The sequence below is a fragment of the Nasonia vitripennis genome, unplaced genomic scaffold (assembly GCF_009193385.2).
Source record: "Nasonia vitripennis strain AsymCx unplaced genomic scaffold, Nvit_psr_1.1 unplaced0002, whole genome shotgun sequence".
Taxonomy (NCBI): Eukaryota; Metazoa; Arthropoda; class Insecta; order Hymenoptera; family Pteromalidae; genus Nasonia; species Nasonia vitripennis.
In genome coordinates, this window is record NW_022279781.1 from 361,019 (window position 1) to 369,530 (window position 8,512).

The 8,512-nt window shown below is 34.8% G+C and overlaps 1 long non-coding RNA gene across 1 annotated transcript; it reads left to right on the top strand.

Annotated features, from left to right (window-relative positions):
• Positions 1-4,436: 4,436 nt before the first annotated feature.
• Positions 4,437-6,257, top strand: LOC116418053. The gene is made up of 2 exons (XR_004228171.1): positions 4,437-5,623; positions 5,747-6,257. It is a non-coding gene; the product is annotated as an uncharacterized LOC116418053 (long non-coding RNA).
• Positions 6,258-8,512: the final 2,255 nt, after the last annotated feature.

Consider the following 8,512-nt stretch of genomic DNA (forward strand, 5'->3'; position numbering starts at 1 on the left):
TCTTACGTAAAATAAATCCTTATGCTGAAGCATACAAAATGATGCATAAAGTTGAGGAAGAAATTGAAACGTGCTCGGAATGCCAATAAATTACCCAGAGAAGTTAAAATGTTTATTACACGGCAAAATTATTCTTATGATAAAACCTTTGAACTTCCATCATGTAATGAAGTTGCAGTAGTTTTTGTAGGTGAGAAAAGAGAACCTCCATTTAATCGTGATTTTTGTATTGATTCTAAAATTCAAAACCTGAAATATTCCAATTAACATATCCTTTAATTTTTCCTTTCGGACGAGGAGGATGGCAGCAACCTAAGTATGAAAGTGAAATAAAACTAAAACAAACTAAAACAACAAAAATAAAACTCAAGTTACAGAGTTTCTATATTATTCCTTTCTTTTAAGTGTACGAAATGAATTTGATCCTTGTTTAAATTTAGGTAAATTAACTCAACAATTTATAGTCGATTCATGGTGTAAATTTTATATTAGAAATCAGCAAGCAAAATTAACAACTGAAACAGATCGTCGATTAATGAATTATGTAGCAAATAAAGCTTAACCAATTAATGTCAACATTGACAAAATGGTTATTTTACCATCAACATTTATTGGAAGTCCGCGTTCTTTGCAACAAAATTATATCGACGCAATGACAGTTGTCCAAACATTTGGAAAACCTGATTTATTTGTTACTATGACTTGTAATTCTAAATGGATTGAAATTGTAGAAAATTTAAATAAGAATGAAAATACATTAGATAGACCTGATTTAGTAGCTCGAGTTTTTTATCTTGAAGTAGCTGCATTCTGGAATGAATTACAAAAAAAAATTTTCGGTAAAATTATTGGTTGCATTTATGTAATTGAATTTCAAAAGCGAGGATTACCTCATATGCATGCACTACTACATTTAGATTTTAAAGATAAATTTCACAGTTCTGATCAAATTGACAATATTATTAGCGCTTAAATACCAGATGAAAGTAATCAAGGGGCGCGGTAGCGCCCCGATGGCAAGTACAAGTTTTATACACTGTGCCGTCGGGAGCGCGCCGCGACCTATTATACTTTGAATTTGCTAAATAACCTATTTGCGTCTTACGAATTCTGTATATATTTTATTAGATCTCCTGTTGATGTTCATGTATGAGTATAGATTTTTAAAGATTTTCATAAGATCTTTCTAATTACCGTATTACTTTGTTAAGAAAATTGCTCATATGTAAAATAATCAAGTTTGAAAATTAATTTTGCGAAAAAAATTAATTTTTCGCCTCTCCAATTCTCTTTTTTTTTCTTCAAGTCAGTTATAGCTACAGATATACATACGATTCTTTATTTATTACAAAGGCTACTTGATAGATATTACAAATATTGTAACGAGGAACGTCTCTCGCCACGCCGGTAATCGAGGCAGGATAGAAAGTGATGAAATAGGGCGGCGTTGGCTCAAGTGGTAGTACGCACGCCTAGAGATCTCGAAAACGCCGGATCGATTCTCGGTCCCGACGTCTCCTTTTGTGATTTTCTCCTCTCATCGTCAAGTCTCACCCCGTTACAATATAAAAGAATTAAAATCATGTGTCCTGTTGACTCATCTGTTGTATTATAGACGTAAAGAAGCTTGATTGCTGTACACCCAACGGTGATAATTTTGAATGAAAAAACGTCCGCGCCATGTCTTATCGGATTAGGTTAATTGATCAGCTAATGCGAGTAAACACTCTGCGCAAAGCGTCCTCCTAGCAAATACTTTCTCTGTTTGTTATTAACAATAATAACGGCAAATTCATGGTTTTTTAAAAATATCTCAAAAACCTACAACCTACAAAAGAATCATCGTGATTGAAAGTTTCTTGAAATATTGAAATGCATAAATTATCATCTGACGTATTATCGCGTAGAAGAAGTTTTTGCAAAAATATGACTCCTAGCATTATGTCCCTAAAACTGTTCAACTGGATATTATTGTAATCGAGCAGCTTATTACAAATAATTTTGTTTTTCAGCTGTCAAATACTTTCTTTGTACATTATGAACAATGATCAACGTGGTTTTTCAAGAATAACTCAAAAACGACTGCTCTTATTACGAATAAAGTTATTAAAACTTGGTGAAGACAAAATGCATAAACTATTATTTAAAGCATTTCAGTGCAAGTGTAGTAGATTTTGCAAAAATTAAACCTAAACTTTTAACTGTGCTATGCTGTAATTCAAATTGAATTTTTCTTTAAACATTTCTTAATGAGTTTATTTGAAACTCATTAAAAGGTTATGAAATCAGTTAAAAAAAAACACCTGTTTCAAGGTAAAATGTTGGCAACTTTAAGTTTTGTACCCATCTTCACCGTTCTGTATCTTAGTATTATAATTATGATTTCTTCTCTAAAAAGTTATGCAATCCTTAAAGAAATTGTCTAATGTTTATAGCATACATAAGTTTTTCTGTATTTTTATCAATATACGCTAATGAATGTAGTGAAATCAGTTTTAAAAATGTCAAGTGTTAAAAATCAGCACACTGACAAAAATCATTACTTACTCCAAGAAGAATCGTACATACTTGATAAACTCGTCGCTTTATAATTTTACGGCGATCCAGGTAAAAAAAATAATTTTTTAATGATAATTTTTCGTTTCTCAATATTTGCTTTATTATTAATGATGTTGTGTTGCACTAAATTTGAAAGATGTTATAAAGTTTAAAGTTTGTTATATCGAAAGAATGACAGTTTCAATTCTGTTAAACGCAAAGCGTATTATTAATAAACTAAACTCGACGATGTCGAGGTGTCAAAATCACCTTCCGAATGACGAGACATGGTCTATGATACAACGCACTAGGTATACAACAAATATACCAAAAAAATATTGTTACTTCTAGTAGACGATGTCTAGGTGTCAGGATGATCCTGAGGTTAATCCATTATAAATGTAGTATACACGATATATGATGCTACCTTCTAAGTTATACAAAGTTTAACCACAAAAAAACCTCGTTTATAATAATAAATATATTATCAGCGTTAGAATTCCAGGAAGACTAAAATTTCAAGAAGTCCAGAAAAATTCCCTGAATAACCCGGAAAGTGCAAAATTTAATCTTCACATTAAAATATCACAATATTGGCGCACAAAAACATTAGAATTGAAGGGATTTGAATACATTAAACTGGAAATGACGTTTTGGACAAATTTAAGCAAATTAATATTATGTAGATTTTGGAATCGATATTTCTGTATGTTGTTGGTTTTTAAATATTTATAAATTCTTTTGTTTCAGACTTTTTTTAGTCTTATCTGCTTACATACATTGCAGTCTCCCATTTTTTATGTTAATCTCTGACTATATTTATAGTCTCTCGAACTGATGTTAGAGACTTGTGGATCTCGAAGGACTGGTTGGCAATAAACAAAAACACTCTCAACCGTTAACTTGAATTAATATGCCGTAAGAAAAGGCTTTGATATTTATTGAAAGATAGAGTGTATTTACAAGTGTTTAAACTACGGAAAAGAAATGAAGGCTACAGTGTTGCAAGTACTGACGCGTTAACAAACGATATTGTTTAACGGTCGTCACTGTGAGGCGAGTCCTCACAGCGCTTCGGCAATACGATAACTGAATAACACAAATCAGCGAAAGCGGCGGAGAGAGACAGAGTAGGAGCGAGCGAGCGCGCGTTGCCATGGCAACCTCATTGGTGCCGTGCGGGCTAGCGAAAACCGTCGAATTTGAACTTAAGGTGACAAGCTTCTCGAACCTTCTCGCTCTCTCTTCGTATATTAGACTAATATTCGAACAGACTATAAACAAAAAACTTTAACTACTCATAAAAACAGGTCAGTGTGAACAATCATTATTGACATTATTTTTATTGATGATACTTTATATATTTTTAATTTAACAAAAACATTTACTTTCTTTTTTCAGATTACTATCATAATAAGGAAACAGCGTACATCTAAGATTCTAATTTTCCATGTAATGCTTTGATAGAAGACAAGATAATTAATAAAATCAAAATTAAAAAGGTATATATCAAAAATGAGTTTTTAGTTACAATATTATTCATAATGCAAAATACAATTATGATTCTTTTTCAATATTACAACCTCTTTCTAAATACAGTTTTGTTTTTTTTCTAAATAATTAGTATTGGTATTCATTTTATTACATAAAACAGACAACAGGTCATATTTTCAGCTATCGCAGACTCAATTTGGATCTGGATGTCGTAGAGCACTTTAAAACCTTTAGATCTGCTTCTAATAAATATGATAAGTTAACATATAACAGTTTTTACAATGTAAAATGTTTTGTATTTTTAGTAAGTCTTAAGGTGTGAAAATACTGTTATTACACAGAACAAATTGAGTCTCTGGTAAAAGAAGAATGATTATGAATTCTGACTTTCTAAAAATGTTATCTTGGTACTTACATGAAGTATGCACCTATTGTTATACAGTATGTCTACGATCAAGCGTACAGATACTTAAATTGGTGATTTTAGCAAAATTAGCGGGGGTGCAAACAAATCTTTTTTAGTGAAAAGTTAGAGTAAACTTAGCTCTAGCTTCTGTCGTTTGCTCCGTTCGATAGGATTTATCAGTAAAAAAATTGTCAGAGGCTAAAAATAATAAGTGCAAAAAAAAGTATGGCAGGATGTTTTTTACCCTTCCATCGCATAGGCCGTGGCCAATAATGCTTAAAACCACCAAAAAACATTATCGTTAGATGTAGATTTTATTTTTTAATAATTAACGAAATAAATTTTGTAAGATGTGAATTAGTTCGCGAGAGCTAGACATGGCGACCACAGCGGAACGCGGAACAGGGCGGACCGAAGCAAGACGGTACTACACCGGTTTGTTATTGTTATGACTCAAGGTTAGTTCGTCTGCTAGAGGTGTCCCTGTCACAACGCTCGACTCCGAAATCCGAGCACAGTTTTTCGCGAAACGTCGGTAGATCGCTAAAGAAGCGATCTCGGAGCTTTCGCGAAAGAGTGCTCATTGAAATTTGATTTTTCGGAGCTCGTAAATCTGTCAGCAGCGGTGCTTTTCCTTTTCAATAAAAATCCAAGCCCAGTCTCAGAATTTAAAAAAATCATAGTGCTCTGAATTTTGGAGAGGTATCGAGTTAGTTTGAGATCTTGAATGTCAGGCGTCCTTGGCCTGACTCGAACGTTCCTTTTTAAACGTCATCAACAATTCTCTGGGTTTGAGAGCAAAATCTGCCGAATAATTGAGTGTGTATGCTAAGTTTGTATTGTAAAAGAATTTTAAAGCATTATTTTCATTAGTGCTTTAGAAAAAAAATTACTTGATTGTTAATTTTTAGATATAAGTTACAATTTTCAGAACCATAATCTAGTAAGCGGCCAGTTTGAACGGCAATTAGGACAATTTAAACGCGTGCTCATTGTGCAAATAAAAAGTATAATCCATACAAATTCTTTACGTGACAGATCGTGTAAGAAGTTTATTCGGGCTGCTGGTCAACTTGCCAACCTCTCCTACATCCTGCTGCGAATCCTTTTCCATCGGCGCGATCCCATACTACTCCTACTCAGTGAATTTGCTCTCTACCTTCTAATCAGCTTGTTTTTGACGAAGTGAGTTGTTTCATTTTAAATTTTCAATATTTTTTAAGTATCAAACGAATTGCAACGAGTGTTCAAAGACACCCGTTTGTGTATGATTTACTCCTTCATCTCAACCTCTTAATTAACATGCAGTCGTCAATACAGAAGATGAATACGCAAGATCCGTTACATAGCCCAGTACCGAAGTGGCCAACAAGGTTGAACTCAGCGACTTCGCAGATACCGTAACCAAAGGTTGCTGTTCAATAGTTTAACGCGAAGATGCAAACGTCTGCTCAAGCCACAGCTAGCCATCGCAACTAAATGCTGCAGAAGTTTTCTACAAGCATCATTATAGGAAACGATAATGATGTTCGAGATGATCAGTTGGCTACACCCGGACGTAAGAAAATCGGTACGGGGAGACGCACCTCATGTTAAACTGCTATAAAAGCAAATTTCTAGTTCGTCAGCTAACACCTGCAAAGCAGGTCTCCTCTAGCAGACTTGCAATACGACAAAGACAAACGCACACTCACACTTGAGCAAAAAATTCATGCGTAATTGGCATAGCTATAACACTGTCAGTCATAAATCGATGAACTTTTCATTTAACTTGATCCTGTAAGTGATTTATAATGAAAATAAAATTTGTAATAAAGAATGAATGTTTTATAATGAATGTAGAGGTCAGCCAGGTAAGACCTATACAATTTGAATTTAATTCTTCATCCATAAAATTATAAAATTAATTTTTTGTAGCTCTAAAACCTGCCAAAAGTAGCACTACCCGTATTTGATTAAAATCCGAGAATAGTTGTTCAGAACTTGTTATTTGGTCAGGAGTGCTGCTTTTCTTTGTTTATAAAAATCCAAGCACAGTTTCTAGCGGAATATCGATAAATCACTCGAGCAGCGATCTCTGAGCTTTCGCGAATGAGTGCGCATTAAAAATTGATTATTTGGAGCTTGTAAATCAGTCAGCAGCGCTGCCTTTTCTTTGTTTATAAAAATCCAAGCCCAGTTTCTAGCGATGTCGATAGATCACTCGAGCAGCGATTTCGGAGCTTTCGCGAAAGTGTGCACATTGAAAATTCATTTTTCAGAACTTGTAATTTGGTCAGGAGTGCTGCTTTTTCTTTGTTTATAAAAATCCAAGCACAGTTTCTAGCGAAATGTCGATAGATCACTCGAGCAGCGATCTCTGAGCTTTCGCGAATGAGTGCGTATTAAAAATTGATTATTTGGAGCTTGTAAATCAGTCAGCAGTGCTGCTTTTCTTTGTTTATAAAAATCCAAGCCCAGTTTCTAGCGAAATGTCGATAGATCACTCGAGCAGCGATTTCGGAGCTTTCGCGAATGAGTGCGTATTAAAAATTGATTATTTGGAGCTTGTAAATCAGTCAGCAGTGCTGCTTTTTCTTTGTTTATAAAAATCCAAGCCCAGTTTCTAGCGAAATGTCGATAGATCACTCGAGCAGCGATCTCTGAGCTTTCGCGAATGAGTGCGTATTAAAAATTGATTATTTGGAGCTTGTAAATCAGTCAGCAGTGCTGCTTTTTCTTTGTTTATAAAAATCCAAGCCCAGTTTCTAGCGAAATGTCGATAGATCACTCGAGCAGCGATCTCTGAGCTTTCGCGAATGAGTGCGTATTAAAAATTGGTTATTTGGAGCTTGTAAATCAGTCAGAAGTGCTGCTTTTTCTTTCTTTATAAAAATCCAAGCCCAGTTTCAAGTGAAACGTCGATAGATCGCTTAAGCAGCGCGTTCGTAGCTTTCGCGGAAAAGTGCGTATTATAAATTGATTATTTGGAGCTTGTAAATCAGTCAGCAGTGCTGCTTTTTCTTTGTTTATAAAAATCCAAGCCCAGTTTCTAGCGAAATGTCGATAGATCACTCGAGCAGCGATCTCTGAGCTTTCGCGAATGAGTGCGTATTAAAAATTGATTATTTGGAGCTTGTAAATCAGTCATCAGCGCTGCTTTTTCTTTGTTTATAAAAATCCGAGCCCAGTTTCAAGTGAAACGTCGATAGATCGCTTAAGCAGCGCGTTCGTAGCTTTCGCGGAAAAGTGCGTATTAAAAATTGATTATTTGGAGCTTGTAAATCAGTCAGCAGTGCTGCTTTTTCTTTGTTTATAAAAATCGAAGCCCAGTTTCTAGCGAAATGTCGATAGATCACTCGAGCAGCGATCTCTGAGCTTTCGCGAATGAGTGCGTATTAAAAATTGATTATTTGGAGCTTGTAAATCAGTCAGCAGTGCTGCTTTTTCTTTGTTTATAAAAATCCAAGCACAGTTTCTAGCAAAATGTCGATAGATCGCTTAAGCAGCGCGTTCGTAGCTTTCGCGGAAAAGTGCGTATTAAAAATTGATTATTTGGAGCTTGTAAATCAGTCAGCAGTGCTGCTTTTTCTTTGTTTATAAAAATCCAAGCCCAGTTTCTAGCGAAATGTCGATAGATCACTCGAGCAGCGATCTCTGAGCTTTCGCGAATGAGTGCGTATTAAAAATTGATTATTTGGAGCTTGTAAATCAGTCATCAGCGCTGCTTTTTCTTTGTTTATAAAAATCCAAGCCCAGTTTCTAGCGAAATGTCGATAGATCACTCGAGCAGCGATCTCTGAGCTTTCGCGAATGAGTGCGTATTAAAAATTGATTATTTGGAGCTTGTAAATCAGTCAGCAGTGCTGCTTTTTCTTTGTTTATAAAAATCCAAGCCCAGTTTCTAGCGAAATGTCGATAGATCACTCGAGCAGCGATCTCTGAGCTTTCGCGAATGAGTGCGTATTAAAAATTGATTATTTGGAGCTTGTAAATCAGTCAGCAGTGCTGCTTTTTCTTTGTTTATAAAAATCCAAGCCCAGTTTCTAGCGAAATGTCGATAGATCACTCGAGCAGCGATCTCTGAGCTTTCGC